General features: G+C 33.3%; 1 pseudogene; it reads left to right on the top strand.

The window, feature by feature from the left end:
- Nucleotides 1–424: 424 nt before the first annotated feature.
- LOC129494578 (rRNA-processing protein FCF1 homolog) lies at nucleotides 425–1,205 on the top strand (annotated as a pseudogene).
- The last annotated feature ends 14,079 nt before the right edge of the window (nucleotides 1,206–15,284 follow it).

Below are 15,284 nucleotides of genomic sequence, written 5' to 3'. Positions count from 1 at the left end.
AAAATTTCTATACTATTATAATATAATCGTATGTCCTTTGCAATTTGAAGTGAAGACAGTACGTTTATCTATTTACTTTCAAAGAAAATACCTGCGTAAGTTGTATATGACAAATTATAAACATGGAACAAAACATTCAGAAAAAATCAGCAGCTGACTTGCATCAATTTCTTTTTAAAAAGGATATCACATATTCATATTTTTCTTAAACACGATAAACTAGACATAAACACAATAAACTAGACATATACTTATTTTTTTGGCATCTAAGGGATTTACTTCAATATAACAGTAATTTCATTTTTGTAAATTTTCTAATCTGTACATTTGAGTGTCTCCATTACTGTTCTGTAAGCTGTCCTTTTTGACACTGCCAGTACATTTACTTTAAACAGACTCTGTCATGAAGAAACAAGAGTATAGCATGAACATAGGGAAGCAAAAGAAAGCAAGAAAGTATGCAACCATGGAGAGAATAGATTCAAACATAGAAAGAAAGAAAGAAAAGAAAGATCCCAGCACACTCAAGGAAAGAGAGAAGTCCCCCAACATCCTTCCTGCTTATTCTTCCAATATAACACATAGCTGGGCACACCTTACCACATCGTGGTTGATACCAACTTTATCAACTTTTCCATTAAAGCCAAACTTGATTTAGTACAGTCAATGATGGTCTGTCTGTATGCCAAGTGTATGCTTGTATAACTGAATGTGTAATGGCTGAAACTGAGAAACTGGGGCAAAAGTATCGAGTGGCTCTAAGGATTACCAAGGATCCAAGATTAGAAAGATTGCCATGCACACACAAAAGAACCTATGCAGATGAAGGCTTAGTACAGAGAGTAACTCAGCACGAGTGTTATATTGTGGCCACAGTTGACTGGGACCTTACAGGAAAGATCCTGAAGATTCCTGGAGTTCCCAACATGTACATTTCTTTTCTTTTTTTTTTCTTTTTTTTTTATTTATTTATGATAGTCACAGAGAGAGAGAGAGAGAGAGGCAGAGACATAGGCAGAGGGAGAAGCAGGCTCCATGCACTGGGAGCCCGACGTGGGATTCGATCCCGGGTCTCCAGGATCACGCCCTGGGCCAAAGGCAGGCGCCAAACCACTGCGCCACCCAGGGATCCCAACATGTACATTTCTAACCATAGGTAGAGCATTGAGCGGATGCCAGATGATTATGGAGACCCTCGGTTCTAATTCTTAAAGGAGTTTCTCTGCCTTCTTTTACCAACTTTTCCTGTTGCCAGTTCATATTAGCAATATCCTATAGTGTGAATTATTCTTCTTACCCATTTGCTCTGTTATGAGCTGAGTATGGTTAAACATATTCATTTTTTGAGGTTGTTTTGAAATTGTTATTTTGTATCATTTTAAATGTTGTTGCATCTTTTTATAAATCAGATGATTGCTCATATAAAAAATAAATAAATACACAGACTCTGCCTTTCTAATTCTTTGCGGTCTGGAGAACCAGATGATAGAACCAGTTAGATTTATGCTTAATATAAGAGAAAATATATTGTGTGAAAAAACCCACATGAGTCGTGGTACCTATTTTCCTTAAATCTCAGAATCCTTTTACAATCTTAGCCATGTTCTTGGTGGTCAGTGTTACAAAATAAATAACCTCTGGACAAGTGAAAGATTAGTGTGTTTGTAAGCTTTCTGAGAACTATTAGAAAAACCTAGCTTTATGCCAATCTAAACATATTTTCCAAAACTGAAAACAGCCTTGTAGTATAGCAAGGCTTTTTAAAATCTGGACTATAGGCCACTTTCTAAAAATGAAAGATGCAACTAGGATTATACATAAGAATGGAGTGCCGTGGGGAAAAAATGAGGAAACGGAAAATCTTAATGCCATGCAGGTAGAAAAACATTCTTTCAATGAAAAGACAATGTTAAATACAGTACATTTATGACAGGACATTTTACTTTCCCTTTGGGAATTAATTCCTTTAGTGTATGGGTATTTGAGAAGGGATCTAAAATAAGATATTTCTCCTAGTCTCCAGGACAAGTTACAGGGAGGGGAGGGTGGGGTGAGAGTTAAGAAAAGTTATCTTTCTTAAATTCCATATGAGTGAAATCACATGATATTTGTCTGACTGACCTATTTTCCTTTTCATAATACCCTCTAGCTCCAACCATGTTGTGGCAAATGGTGAGATTTCATTCTTTTAATGACTAATATTCCACTGTGTATCCTTTTCTTTATCCATTCATCAGTTGATGGACATTTGGTCTATTTCCATAATTTGGCTATTGTAGATAATGCTGCTCTAAACATTGTAAAGGGAAAAACAAAGAGAGAGAGAGAGAGAGAGAGAGGCAAACCAAGAAGCCGACTCCTAACAATAGAGAGCAAACTAATGGTAACCAGACAGAAGATGAGGTGGGGATGAGTTAAATAGGTGATGCGGATTAAGGAGTATGCTTGCTGTAATGAGCACTGGGTGATGTATGGAAGTGATGAATCACTGTTTTGTACACCTGAAACTAATATTACTCTGTATGTTAATTGTATTTTAAGTAAAAACTTAAAAAAAAAGTTATCAAGAATTTCACCTCATAATGCAAATACACTAGATCTTAGCCAAAAGGCTAAGAAGAGATTCATAATGCAAATAGATTAAAAATGTCTAGGACTCCATGTCTCTTTCCCTCTTAACTATAATTTTATTAAAAATTCATTTTAAAAGTTGATGAATTAAAAAAAATAATCTCCATAGGTTAAAAGTACCTAGATAGCATTGCAACTATAGTATGATCCTAAACATCTGGGCACAAATCCACTCCTGTTTCTCTTTCCTTGTCATCTTCCTTTTCTTTTTTTCCCCCAATACAAAGAGAAATCTAATCTGCCACAAATATGTGATTCACCTCTATAACAACATAAAATGATAGAAGATAGTACTGGAAATTGAAGTTGTTTCTAAAGGAATACAAATCAAAATAATATTCCAGATGGGCATTTGGAACGTATTACACAATGTTGAGATAATAAGACAATTCTTGATCGACCTCAGTGGGAGCCTAAAGTACTATGCAAGTAGTCTTTTCATAGCCTCCACGTTCTCCCCCCACCATTCATCCCTCACTGTCAGTTATTTGGGGGATTTGTAGGAAATGGTGTTTTCTAGCCTTGTAGGGGATCTTATATTTTCATTTATTTTGCCAAATATCGTAACACATTTTGCATTAAATAAAGTATCCATGACTTAAGCTAGACACATATCCATTTCTTTTTATTACAAATGACTAAAAAACTAAAAAAAAAATAAAAAATGAACGTTGGATTCTTTAGGATGCAATGTAATTGCTCTATTGAGTATCAAATATTTGGTACTGGTGTCTTGAAATATAGGAATCACTCCCATCAGCTGATACATCAGCTAGTCTGACATCAACAGAGCTTGCAAATTAGTGTCATTTAATTATTTTATTTGGGGTGGGAGGTACCAAGGGCATGGGGATAGTTTATAAAAGTCTAATACAGACAAAGATTAAGAAATAGACCAAGACTAAAGACAAGTATTTGAAGTAGCAGTTTGTGATTGTATTTGTCCAAGATTCTCAAGCAAGAAACAATTAATGGCATGAGATCTATAACCTTATAGTGACTGCAACAGCTCTACTTACTTATACAATTTTCTCAACTATTCCATGACTCAAATATCAATAGTCTATTTTACATGTGAGGGAACTAAGGCTCAAAGAAGACACGTAATTGGGTCTAAGATTACAAAGCCATTATCAGTGGGGTCAAAATTTGAAGTGTGATCTGTCAGCTTCTAAAACCTGTTTTGGTTCTATTCCAAAGTTTCCTTAACTTAAAACCAGTATTTATATTTATCTTTGCTTAACCTTAGTTCTAACTCATGCTAGTTTTTTATCTTAAAGCCACAGAAAGTGAATGAACCTCCCAGAGAACCTAACTCTACCCATTACTGCATAGGTAAAGAGAAACAATGATATGGTCATTTTTATTGTTAGAAGCCATCCCAGAGTTCCCCAAATGATATTCTTCTTTCAGTGTGAATAATATGGAATTATTAGAGACAATATGTCTTAAATCATATTTTAGGAATCAATAAAACAAAAACTAGTGTCCTTATTTTCATTTCATGATCAATTTGCAGGGTCACATGTTGCACTAACATTGATCATACTCTCACCAAAAAATCTTATGCTGGAGTTTTCAGTAGCATCTCATTTTCCATAGAAATCAAGCACACTTGGTGCATGAACAAATATAATAAATGGAGAAAAATGAAGTTGAAGGTTTCTGTCATTTTTCAATCATTATAAAAGGGATCTGAAAATTCATATTAATTGTTTATAAATGAATTTTTTAGTTTGTGATGTTATTTATTGGAAACAGGAAAGCTTATCATAACACCTGCTTAGACTCCTAGAATATCAGTACTGGAAATATCTTTAAGCATCCTCTATTTTAATTATTTTCCCCACCGCTCTATAGAAAGAGTAGAGGTGCAATGAAGTAGCATGATTTATACAATAACTTGACTTTTGAAAAGTAGAAACGAGTAGACAATAAGTTCAGTGCATTTTGCAAGGGACCGCATACTGTACTAACCATGTACTATACTAATACTGACCATATTTTCTGTACTAAAATTTGGAAAATTGCCTATCCTAAAATTTCTAAGTCATCTCAGGGACACCTTAATGAGCAATACTCTCCATTTAGTTTGATCTGAAGTTTTACAAAACAGCATATGTCTGCGAACTGTGGGAACCACATGAAGGGCTGGATACTCTGGATGGAGAAGCCTAGGGCTAGAAAATGACATTGTAGGTTGGGGAACCATCTGCTCTGGTTTGCCAGGCACAGTTCCAGTGTACACTGCTATCCCCATGCAATTATTAATAGTGCTCTTTTCACTATCAAGGATTTCTGGGTTTAAACAACAAATTTTAGGATTACACAAATTTTAGAGTAAGTAAATATCACCTCTACTTTCTGCCATGAGAGCCTATAATCCCTTGCATAGATCTGCAGTATTCCTTACTAATGGAAAATGCTATTATAAGTAGAGCCAAACCATTAGTTTCAATTTAATATGAAGTAATTTATCAAATTCTTTTTATCAGATGCCTAAAATATAATTGATTTATTAAAGGAGTGAGATGTCAGAGGAAAAGACATTGGATCACAAGGCAAAAACAAACAAAACAAAAACAAAACAAAATAAACAATCACATTGAAAAAAGGAATAGAAGTGAAAATGAGGGCACCTGGGTGGCTCAGTTAGCTAAGCAAATGTCTTTAGCTCAGGTCATGATCTCAGGGTCCTGGGATAGAGCCCACATGGGGCTCTCTGCTCTTCTGAGAGGCTGCTTCTCCCTCTCCCTCTGCCTTCTGCTTCCTCTGCTTGTTCTCTCTCTCCCTCTCTCTCTCTCTCTCAAATAAATAAATAAAATATTTTGTTTAAAGTGAAGATGAAGAAAACACTCATCTATCTTCTAATGTGGCCTATAGATAGTCTGGATTATAGGTATATTAGTACTTTCACTTCTGCTGAGAAAATAACCAAGTTACACGAATTAAATAGAAAAGATTTAGCCTTGAAGTTAGAAGAGAATGGTTTGTAGAACGGCGTCTGAGCTGCCGTAAATGCAAAATCATGGACTTTTGCTTGAATTTACAGACAAATATATGTGTGTATGTCCTTGAGCATGTGCAGTTGTATGAAAAAACACTCAGTTGATATGGCTTCTGTGGGGGAGAGGAGCCAAATTGAGCTATCAGAAAGTTTTATAATTCAATGATTAAAAAAAAGAAGTGAAGGAATTAAATAGTGATTTAATGAAATTAGTTGGAGTCTATGTTAGCTGTTTCAATTGAGTACAGCTGATAGGAAAAAAATTCAGTGGAACATATACATTTACGGTGTCTTATATTCACTTCTTCCTGTCCTAATAAAGATGATTATTTTTTCTTCATTTGAAGTTACAGGAAACAAACTTATTTTCACTTTAATGTACTCATATTATGCCTCTATAAGACAAGAATCCATCAGTAGTATTGTATCACAAATGTTTCTACGAATTTTCTGCATCAACATCTTGCTAAGACTTTCTGTAGATTCCATCAAGATAACACATTTTCCTAACATTCAGAGTTTGAAAGAAACTGCCATTCTGTTCAAGGAAACTTTTCCTACTTCACAATCCTACTAGTCTATGCCATGAACCCTGATTTCATAGCACAAAGTTTGCTATTTTTTTCCTTCTAACTAAATAAGCAAAGGAATTCTGTGTATCACAGAATCTAAGCTTTGTAGTGATTGGCATAAATTCCATTCCAGTGTTACAATATAACTACTTTTCTTTCTTTTTTCTACCAGGAAAATAATAATAATATGTTCAGAAGGGCTTGTATGTGTTCATTTTTCTTGAAGAATAAACATACATGAATATAAAATACATCTAAGTTTTATGTTATGGCTGTTTAAGATGGATGGGAATTCATATATTCCCTTATTAATAATTCCCACTAATGGGTTTTTTAATTTGCTTTACATGACTATCATGTCCAGTGATTTTTGTTTCTTTAGCACAGGTTGAACATACAATTCACTTTATGTAAAACTAATTATAGGTGGTCCTGTTTTGAAAGCCATGTTTCCAGGAAAATCCATAAATGACATCAGGGTACAACTTGGGGAAAATGGACATGCCTAAATGAATGGATTATAATCTCCATATTTTCTTTCAAATCTCTTTAATCTTTTGTTTAAAATGTTTTCAGAAATTCTTAGTTAAGGCCATTTGTCAGGTTTTTATTTTAGGGTGAGAATATGGTTATGGAAAATTTATTAACAGCTTAGACTTTTAGTAGAGCACTGATTTTACCAAGTTGTTTCTTGATTTTCCAGTTTCCTTTCTTACATTAAATCTAACAGAAGGCATAAGTGTAATTACCCAGACAACACTATATCACATGCATATTGCTTAATCATGGGAATGGCAGTAGATATTGATTAAACATTACTAAAATTATTGCTTACCAAGAATTAATTCCAAATAACTCTGGTGCTAATACACAGAGACAAAAATAAAATGACTTGATCCACCAATAAAAATAACTTCAACTTGGTTGACTCTTAATCTCAGCTTTTTCTCCCTTCAATCACATTATAATGTAGCAAATAATGTAGTAGGGATTATGTTGACATGAAGAGCCTACTGATTCTCTGGTAAAAGTTAATATACAAACAAATATAAATAACAGTATTGTAATTTTGGTTTGTAATTTCACACTTGGTTTTCTCAAAGATTGAAAGACAAATTCATAAAAAGTAATTGTAAATCTGTTAATGGATACACACTATATCATCTATCTATCTATCTATCTATCTATCTATCTATCTATCTATGAAACGATACAGGAGTAGAATGTCTGAATGTGATTGAGGTTGGTATATGGAAGAGTTATGGAGATGGATGAGGTAACAGTTGCACAACAATGGGAAGGTGTTCACTACCACAAAACTATACACTAAAAAAATGGTTAAAATAGTAAATTTTATATTATGTACATTTTATTGCAATAAAAAGTGCATTTGGTTGGATTATCTAAGTTCTTTTTTCCCTAGTTTTATTGGAATATTATTACAGCATTGTGTAATTTTAGGATATACAGCATAAGGACTTGATTTACACATATAGTGTCACACTAATACCTATCATCTCATATAGATACAAAAAAAGAAAAAAAAATGTTTTTTATCCTTGTGCCAAGAACTCTTAACATCTAGCCTCTTAACAATTTTCAAATATACCATACAATAGTATTAACTATACTCATGTTGTACATTACAACTCCAGGACTTATTTATCTTATAACTTGAAGTTTGTGCCATTTGATCACATTCATCCAACTTCCCCCACCACCTACCCTCAACTCTGGCAACCACAAATCTGATCTAGCTAATCTCTAATAATATGGTTTCATTAAAAATAAAGCATGCCATTTCACAACTTAGTATCAGTTAATGCACATCTAAATTATCTCAATAACATATCCACCAACCTCTCATACTGTTTGGAAACTAATAGTGCTGGAAGCAAATGAACCATTGCATAGCCCACCAGAGGAAATGCCTGGAAAGTGATGGAGCTGTCACACTTGCTGCGTAGGTGAAAAACCTAGACCCTCTGTCAAAATCTGACATGAACGCTGCCCTCCTAGATTCTTTTCATGCCTATTGCCCATGTGCTATCCCTAGTTTCAAATGGCTGGACAAATAATGTTTTCCCAACATAGAAATGGAGTATGCAATCGCTCTCCTGCAACAAACTCTAGTTGTCACCATTCAGCTGTGATTCTACTGTCATTAGATTGGTTTGTACCCAATGAAACAAGACAGAATTGATAGATTGCATTGTATTAATTTGCTTAAGGGAAAGTAAAAGTTCAGCCAAATTGGTAAGTTGTATTTTAAGTTGAATGAGACTACTGGAGTTGTACACATTTAATAACACATGTTATTACATACTTTAAAAAATTTCCTAGGTAAAGGGCAACTTTAGTTCACTTTAGATCAAATCTTCATTCAGTGGAGGTGAATAAGGCTACCACCTTTCTTAATATCTCCTCTAAATCTTCATTTGCTTTTTAATTCAGGAGTACCAAGGGAATTGTTGATCTGAGGTAGCAACACCACAATTATCAGTCATTATGGAAATGTTAGTTAAACCACAACAGGATAGCACAGCACATCCCCCAGAATGGTTAAAATAAAAATCTCTGATAATTACCAAGTGTTGTAAGGATACAGGGTAACTAGAATTCATATCCTCTGCTGGTGGGAATATAAATTTGTATACCAGTTCAGAAAATTATCAGCTATCTACTAAAAATGAACATATAAGTTACATATAAGTGATGTATATCCAACAGAAATGTTCACATACATGGTGCCCCACCGACTGGCCGTAATTGAAAATTAAATTACTGCTATACACAGAAATCACATAAAAATAATATTGAGATCAAGAAGTCACACAACAAATATAAATTCTATCAGTCCATTCATATAAAATTCAAAAAATCTAAAATAATGTACAGTATTAGAATTTAAGAAAATGGTTACCTTAAAGAAGATTGAGATTTATGATTAGAAAGAAAAGAAAAAGAAACTTTCAATTTTGTTGGTTAGATTTTAATTACTAATTTGAGTGTTACACTCAAATTACACGTTTGTGGAGTTTGTGATAATTAATTGAGTTGTTCACCTATTATTTGTGCACTTTTAAGTATATTTCCATAAAATCTTTAATTGACCAATAATGTATGATTATTTTATATGTTAGAAAAGAGGCAAAAATCACTTAATTATTCCACTGGTGCATTGACTTCAAGTATTTTTTTCTAAATGTCTGTTCATGCAAGGACAATTACTCAGCATTGATAGTTTTTTTAGATTAATACAAATTACCAAAATTGTTTAAGGAAAACAAGAAAGCCTGAATAGACCAAACTTTTATAATCTTGAAACATGAAGCACTAAACAACATTCAAGCAAACAAACCCCCAAAACTCTCTGATTCAAAATAATCTTTGTTCAGCACTTGATTTTCCTAACTTTTAAAAATAGGAAATTCTGATGCAATATGCAGAAAACTTACAGTTTAGCAAATGAAAACTAGAATTATGAAACTCTTATCTTTCTTGACCAAGGTTTTCTCCCTGATGATTCTTTGATGACTGCTTTTCTTTTATTAATCCTTTTTCTATTTTTTCACAATACTTACCTGCATGTTTGATTTTTCTTTTCCATGTTGGTCTTTTTTTCTAAGACCTCATAATTTTCTCATTTTTCCTGCACCCCTGCATTCTAGGAATGTTTCTTCATTTTACTTGCTACAAATCTGATGACATTTGTTGCTTCCTTCTTTACATTTTCTTATTTTCAGTCATTTGCATTTAAACTTCTTCAATTTTAAGGCTTCTAGGTCAATCAATGCATTTGTAAGGATGACAAAAATTTTCCTAAAATATTTTTCTTGTTTATGTATTAATTCATTGTTCTACATTTGCTTTATCTCTGAGGCTTTCACTTCCTGTGTCAAGTTCTCATTATCCAAACCAAGTTTGACTTTGTTATTGCTGCTATTGCTTGTTACCAATTGGAAAGTATGATAAAAATCTACTGAAGAGTAGTGACACTCAACAAATAGGTCATAAAACTCACTCTTAGCTCTTGATCTTACTGATAACCTGGTTTTTTAGCAGAAAGTGTCAATTCTTCCCTGTTGAAAAGTAGATTGTGAACAACCACAGGCCTGAATTCTATTGAATAGCAGGCATTCACGTAGAGCACTTCATTCGGCTAAAATGTTGGTCCTCTGATCCTGCTCTAATAAGTATCACTCACACACACACACACACACACACACACACACACACACACACACACACTGAGTACTATTGTCTCTAGTCACATATTACCATACCTATAATGCCTATTGGGATAACCTAACTTTCTCCTTGGATGCAATGCATTTCTCAAAGTCCTTTCTTCTCTGTTCTTTTCAGAGGAAGCAACAAAGATAATCCTTGAATAGGTACAAAGGCACTGACTATAGGTATGACTACCTAACTTTCTCAGTGATACAATTCTTGGACCTGAGTCAAGGGGCAGAAAGTAAGTGAAGGGCACAGAATCTACCTGTATTATTAAGGCCATGAGTTTGCTCTATTTCAGATTTTGAACTTCTACTTGATGATGTGGAATCTCTCCAGAAGAAAATAATGAATTGGCTGAAAGTCCTAGTTTTGAATGTAGTCATAAATTTCCACCTTTCTCTGTGCCCTTATAGTCATTTTAAGCTTCATCAAGCACTGTTAAGTTGGTATAACTTTAAAACAACAACTATTTCTGACATCTTAAACTATGATAAAAAAAATTCTATCAGCATCATTTGGAGAAAAACTCAATCTTCCTCTAATATTTACTCACAACCAAAGTTATTCCTGAACATCTGTGCAATACTACTTTGACACAGATGGCAAAATACTTATTAATAAAATAGCACATGTAAATATTTGGATCCATTTCAGTAGAACTGAGAAAGCCACAAAACCATCTCACAAAGTAAATTTTCATTGCTGATGCAATGTGCATCTTACTGTGTACCAAAAGTGCTGCAATTTTCTTTAGTAGTTTTTGAAATGAAGAAGTAACATTTATTTTCAGGCCCCTTCAATGTAGTGGTAAGATGGGTTCATTTTCATTTCATAGCTCGCATAGTTCCACTTTTATCTCCTAGAATTATACAAGGTCTATATGCTGCTTGGGAATTGATAAGGCCCAGTCTTCTAAATAAAATCCCACTTCTCTTTTCCAAAAATAAACAGAATGAAAAGAGAAAAAAGTCTCATATTTTGAGAAAGTCTAACAATATATCACATATCAAAAATTTTAAGTCTTGATTTCTGATAAGTAAATTTAAAAGAAATCATTCCTGTAAACTTCCAAATGTTTTCCCCCTTTTTTATGTTGTTTCCTATAACTTTTTAAAGATATTTTGTTATTGTCAGTTTTCTTATATATGTTTCATTTGAATAATTAGGAATTTGATCTTCTCATACCTTCGACCATAACACAGGTTTCTTCCAGTATGTTGAGGCTTTATGGAGTAACATGAAAAGACCTGGACTTGAAGAACAAAGGTCTCAGGTTGAATATTAGGTTTGCCTCATATTAGCTCTATCAGTGCTATAAAGCTTACTGTCTGGTCTAGAGGCTAGTGTTAGTCTGCAAATGCTAACTGGTCTACATCATGAGGAGTACAGAAAATGGAGTATGGAGAGAAAGTATTAAAACCCTTTATAGCCATTCTATAATTTTATGTCTGCAGAATAATGACAACTAATAAAAATGTGGACATGTGCATTTTGTGTCTATTTTTTGATCATTTTATTTCTCTGGTAATTAATGTTTGCAAAAACGTTCAATTTGCAATGGATTCAAATTGATTAAGGGATGCATGCATCCCAATGTTTATAGCAGCATTATCTACAATAGCCAAATTATGGTAACAGCCCAAGTATCCATCAAATGAAGAATGGATAAAGAAGATAGAATGAATATATATATCTTTAATATATAAATCTTTATATATATACATATAATTAATATTACTCAGGCATAAAAAAGAATGAAATCCTGCCATTTGCAATGACATGGATGGAGCTATAGAGTATTATGCTAAGCAAAATAAGTCAGAGAAAGACCAATACCATATGAATTTATTTATATGTAAACTTAATAGAATATAAAAAAAAACAGAACAAATAAGCAAAGAAAAAAAATAGAGAAAGACAAACCAAAAAACACTCTTAACTATAGAGAACAACTAATGGTTTGTCCTACCAGAGAGGAGGTAGGTGGGGGGATGGGTTAAATTGGTGATGGAGAATAAGGAGTGCACTTGCTGTGATAAGCACTGGGTGTTGTAGGCAAATGTTGAATCACTGTACTGTACACCTGAAACTAATATACACTGTATGCTAACTAAGTGGACTTTAGATAAAAACATTAAAAAATATGCAAAAAAACCTGATTTTTTACCCAGAGAATCTGAAAAGCACTGAGCATGTAAGACATCCAGTGAACCAGTTAACCTCATGGGACCTCAATGTTTCCATCTGTAAAATACATGTAATAATCCCAACTTTGTCTTTCATACAGGGTATATCATCAGTAAACAAAATTACTTACTCATAAATTATTTGTAAACTATAATGTGTCTTATAAACATACAGTTGTTATATTCTAAGCAATAATCATTTTGGAAATAGCATGGCATTCCAGTCAAAAGAAGCCTGGCTTTTGTTAGTTACCCAATAAATGTTTGTTGATTTTATGAATGAATGTAAGTACAGAAACTTTGGCATCAGAAAGGACTGCACGCAAACAACTGTCAGAGCAGTATGCTATCTAAAGGCAACTCACATGGTTTTACGATAGTACAGTTTCTTTATCTGTAAAGGGAGAACAATAATAGCTTCTATTCTTAAGCATTGTTGTGCATATTCAATAAAACAATGCAATAAAGTAGTTACCACTTAGTACTTGGCACATGGAATTTATTCAATAAATATTAGTCTTGTATCTTTAACCTCTTTATGCTAAATAAATTGATTGTTTATATGCAATTTCTTAGTTCTTAGGAAAACATAACAAGATAACTACCATAATCTCCATTTTCTTTTCTTTTTCTTTATTTTCTTTATTTATTTTTTTGTAGAGAGAGACTGCGCATGCATGCACGAGTGGGAGGCAGTGAGAGAGAGAATCTCAAGCAGGCCCCATGCTAGTTCAAAGCCTGACACAGGGCTTGATCTCACCACCCTGAAATCACAACTTAAGCTGAAAACAAGAGTGAGATGCTCAACCAACTGAGCCACCCAGGCATCCCCATCATTTCTATTTTCAAACAAAGAAACTAATACTCAAAGAATTAAGCAGCTTTCATAAAGTCATATAGCTACTGTAACACCATATCTGTCTATAACAAAATGCCAAGACTATTCGTGACGAATACCACCTTCCTAAGGTCTTCAAAGTAATGAGAATAAATGTAGACATTTTTCCTTTTAGACATTTTTGTTTGTAAACTATGAGGTATTTTTGAATAAAAAACAGTATCAGCAGATGTAATGAAACACAGAAAAATACACTCATGCATCACTTTTCCACTTACCAGTCTGACTTGTTGGGTTCTTCATGCTGATGGTGGCCACTTTCTGTGTTCTTCTCTGAATCTCTTTGCATGACTCTGTATGGAGGCTACCAAAAACAAATAAATAAATAAAACATGTTATAAAAATGATACTTGCTTCTTAAAGGATTTCCATATATTAATGACCACAACAATAATAACTCAAATTTACATAGCACTTGTTCTATAAAGCTTTTAAAGAAACACAACAGGGATGAACCCATTTCACATACGGGTTTTACATCTTGAAAGCAAGTATATTGTTACGTTTATCTTGGAATTCTCAGAAAGTGACAAAGTATCTACCACCCAGGCATTCATTAAATTACTTTATTTTTTTATTAAATAGATAAATGGATGAAACTCATGTTCAAGTACATTTATATTGCTGAAGAAATCAACCTTCCACTCCAGAAGCCAAAATGAAATTTTGCTCTAATTTGTTACAATATAGACCAAAAGAAGAAAGAATTTTTGCTGTGTCAAACTGCCATTTCAAAGGTTAATTTGACAATGAAATCAATATGCAAGCCCCAGATTATTCCTTGTGGTTTTAATAGTTAATTCTTAGATAAATTGGATCATCTCTTATCGAAAATAGTTATGGTCTATTTAAGCAGGAAATTCCAATATAATCAATTAAAAGCTAGAATCTACTTTTGGAATAGTTGGAAAGTCGAAAAAGGGAAATGAAATGTTATTTTTAGAATTAGAATATGACTTCCCATTGTCTTGATGACTTTTCTGACTCTATGTCCCAGCTCCATGTCAACTGTCCTGTGCAACTCACAAAAAGAGAGAAGGGTAAAGGAGAAAGGTAAGTTGATTTAAAAAAAAAAAAATAGCAAAAGCTATCTTAGGATAGTTTTTTACTAACTCAAAGTAAGTATAATGAGGTGAAAAGCTTTCTTCTTTTTTCCCACCCTCATTAGCTGAAATACACTTGACATAGAACATTGAGTAAATTTAATGTGTAAAACATGTTAATTTGATAGTAATGCTTTTTTAAAAAGAATTGGAATGTCAACCATGTTCCTTCATATCTCAAACTTGTATGCCAGCATTTCTACTTGACATTACTTCTTGTGTGAGCATTCATAATGGTGATGATTATTATTTTGTTGCTTATAACTGTTTTTACCATTTTATAGGGATTATCTAATGTAATATTTACAACAACACTGTAAGGTAGGTATTATTAACCTCCCTTTTTTAAAAGATGAGAAACAGAGGTATAGCTTAAATAAATTATTCAAGATCCATCACTATTAACCACTTAGGGTAGGATATGAACCTTTCTAGAGCCCACTGTCTTAATCTCCAATGTATCTACTACCTTTTAAACTTATTTTAAACTTGAACTCCCAATTTTCCTCCATGCCCTCCTTGGTCATCCTTGCTTCCTAGGAAATTAACACATATGCTTTGTACTCAAGTCAGAAATGTGAATATCTTTTTAATTAACTTTGTTTTCCATGGTTATTATGTACACTAAATATAGCTAGAATCCACACA

This window comes from Nyctereutes procyonoides, unplaced genomic scaffold, assembly GCF_905146905.1.
Source record: "Nyctereutes procyonoides isolate TBG_1078 unplaced genomic scaffold, NYPRO_anot_genome, whole genome shotgun sequence".
In the NCBI taxonomy this organism is placed as follows: Eukaryota; Metazoa; Chordata; class Mammalia; order Carnivora; family Canidae; genus Nyctereutes; species Nyctereutes procyonoides.
The sequence above is the reverse complement of the archived record's forward strand: the minus strand, read 5'-3'. Positions and strand labels throughout refer to the sequence as shown.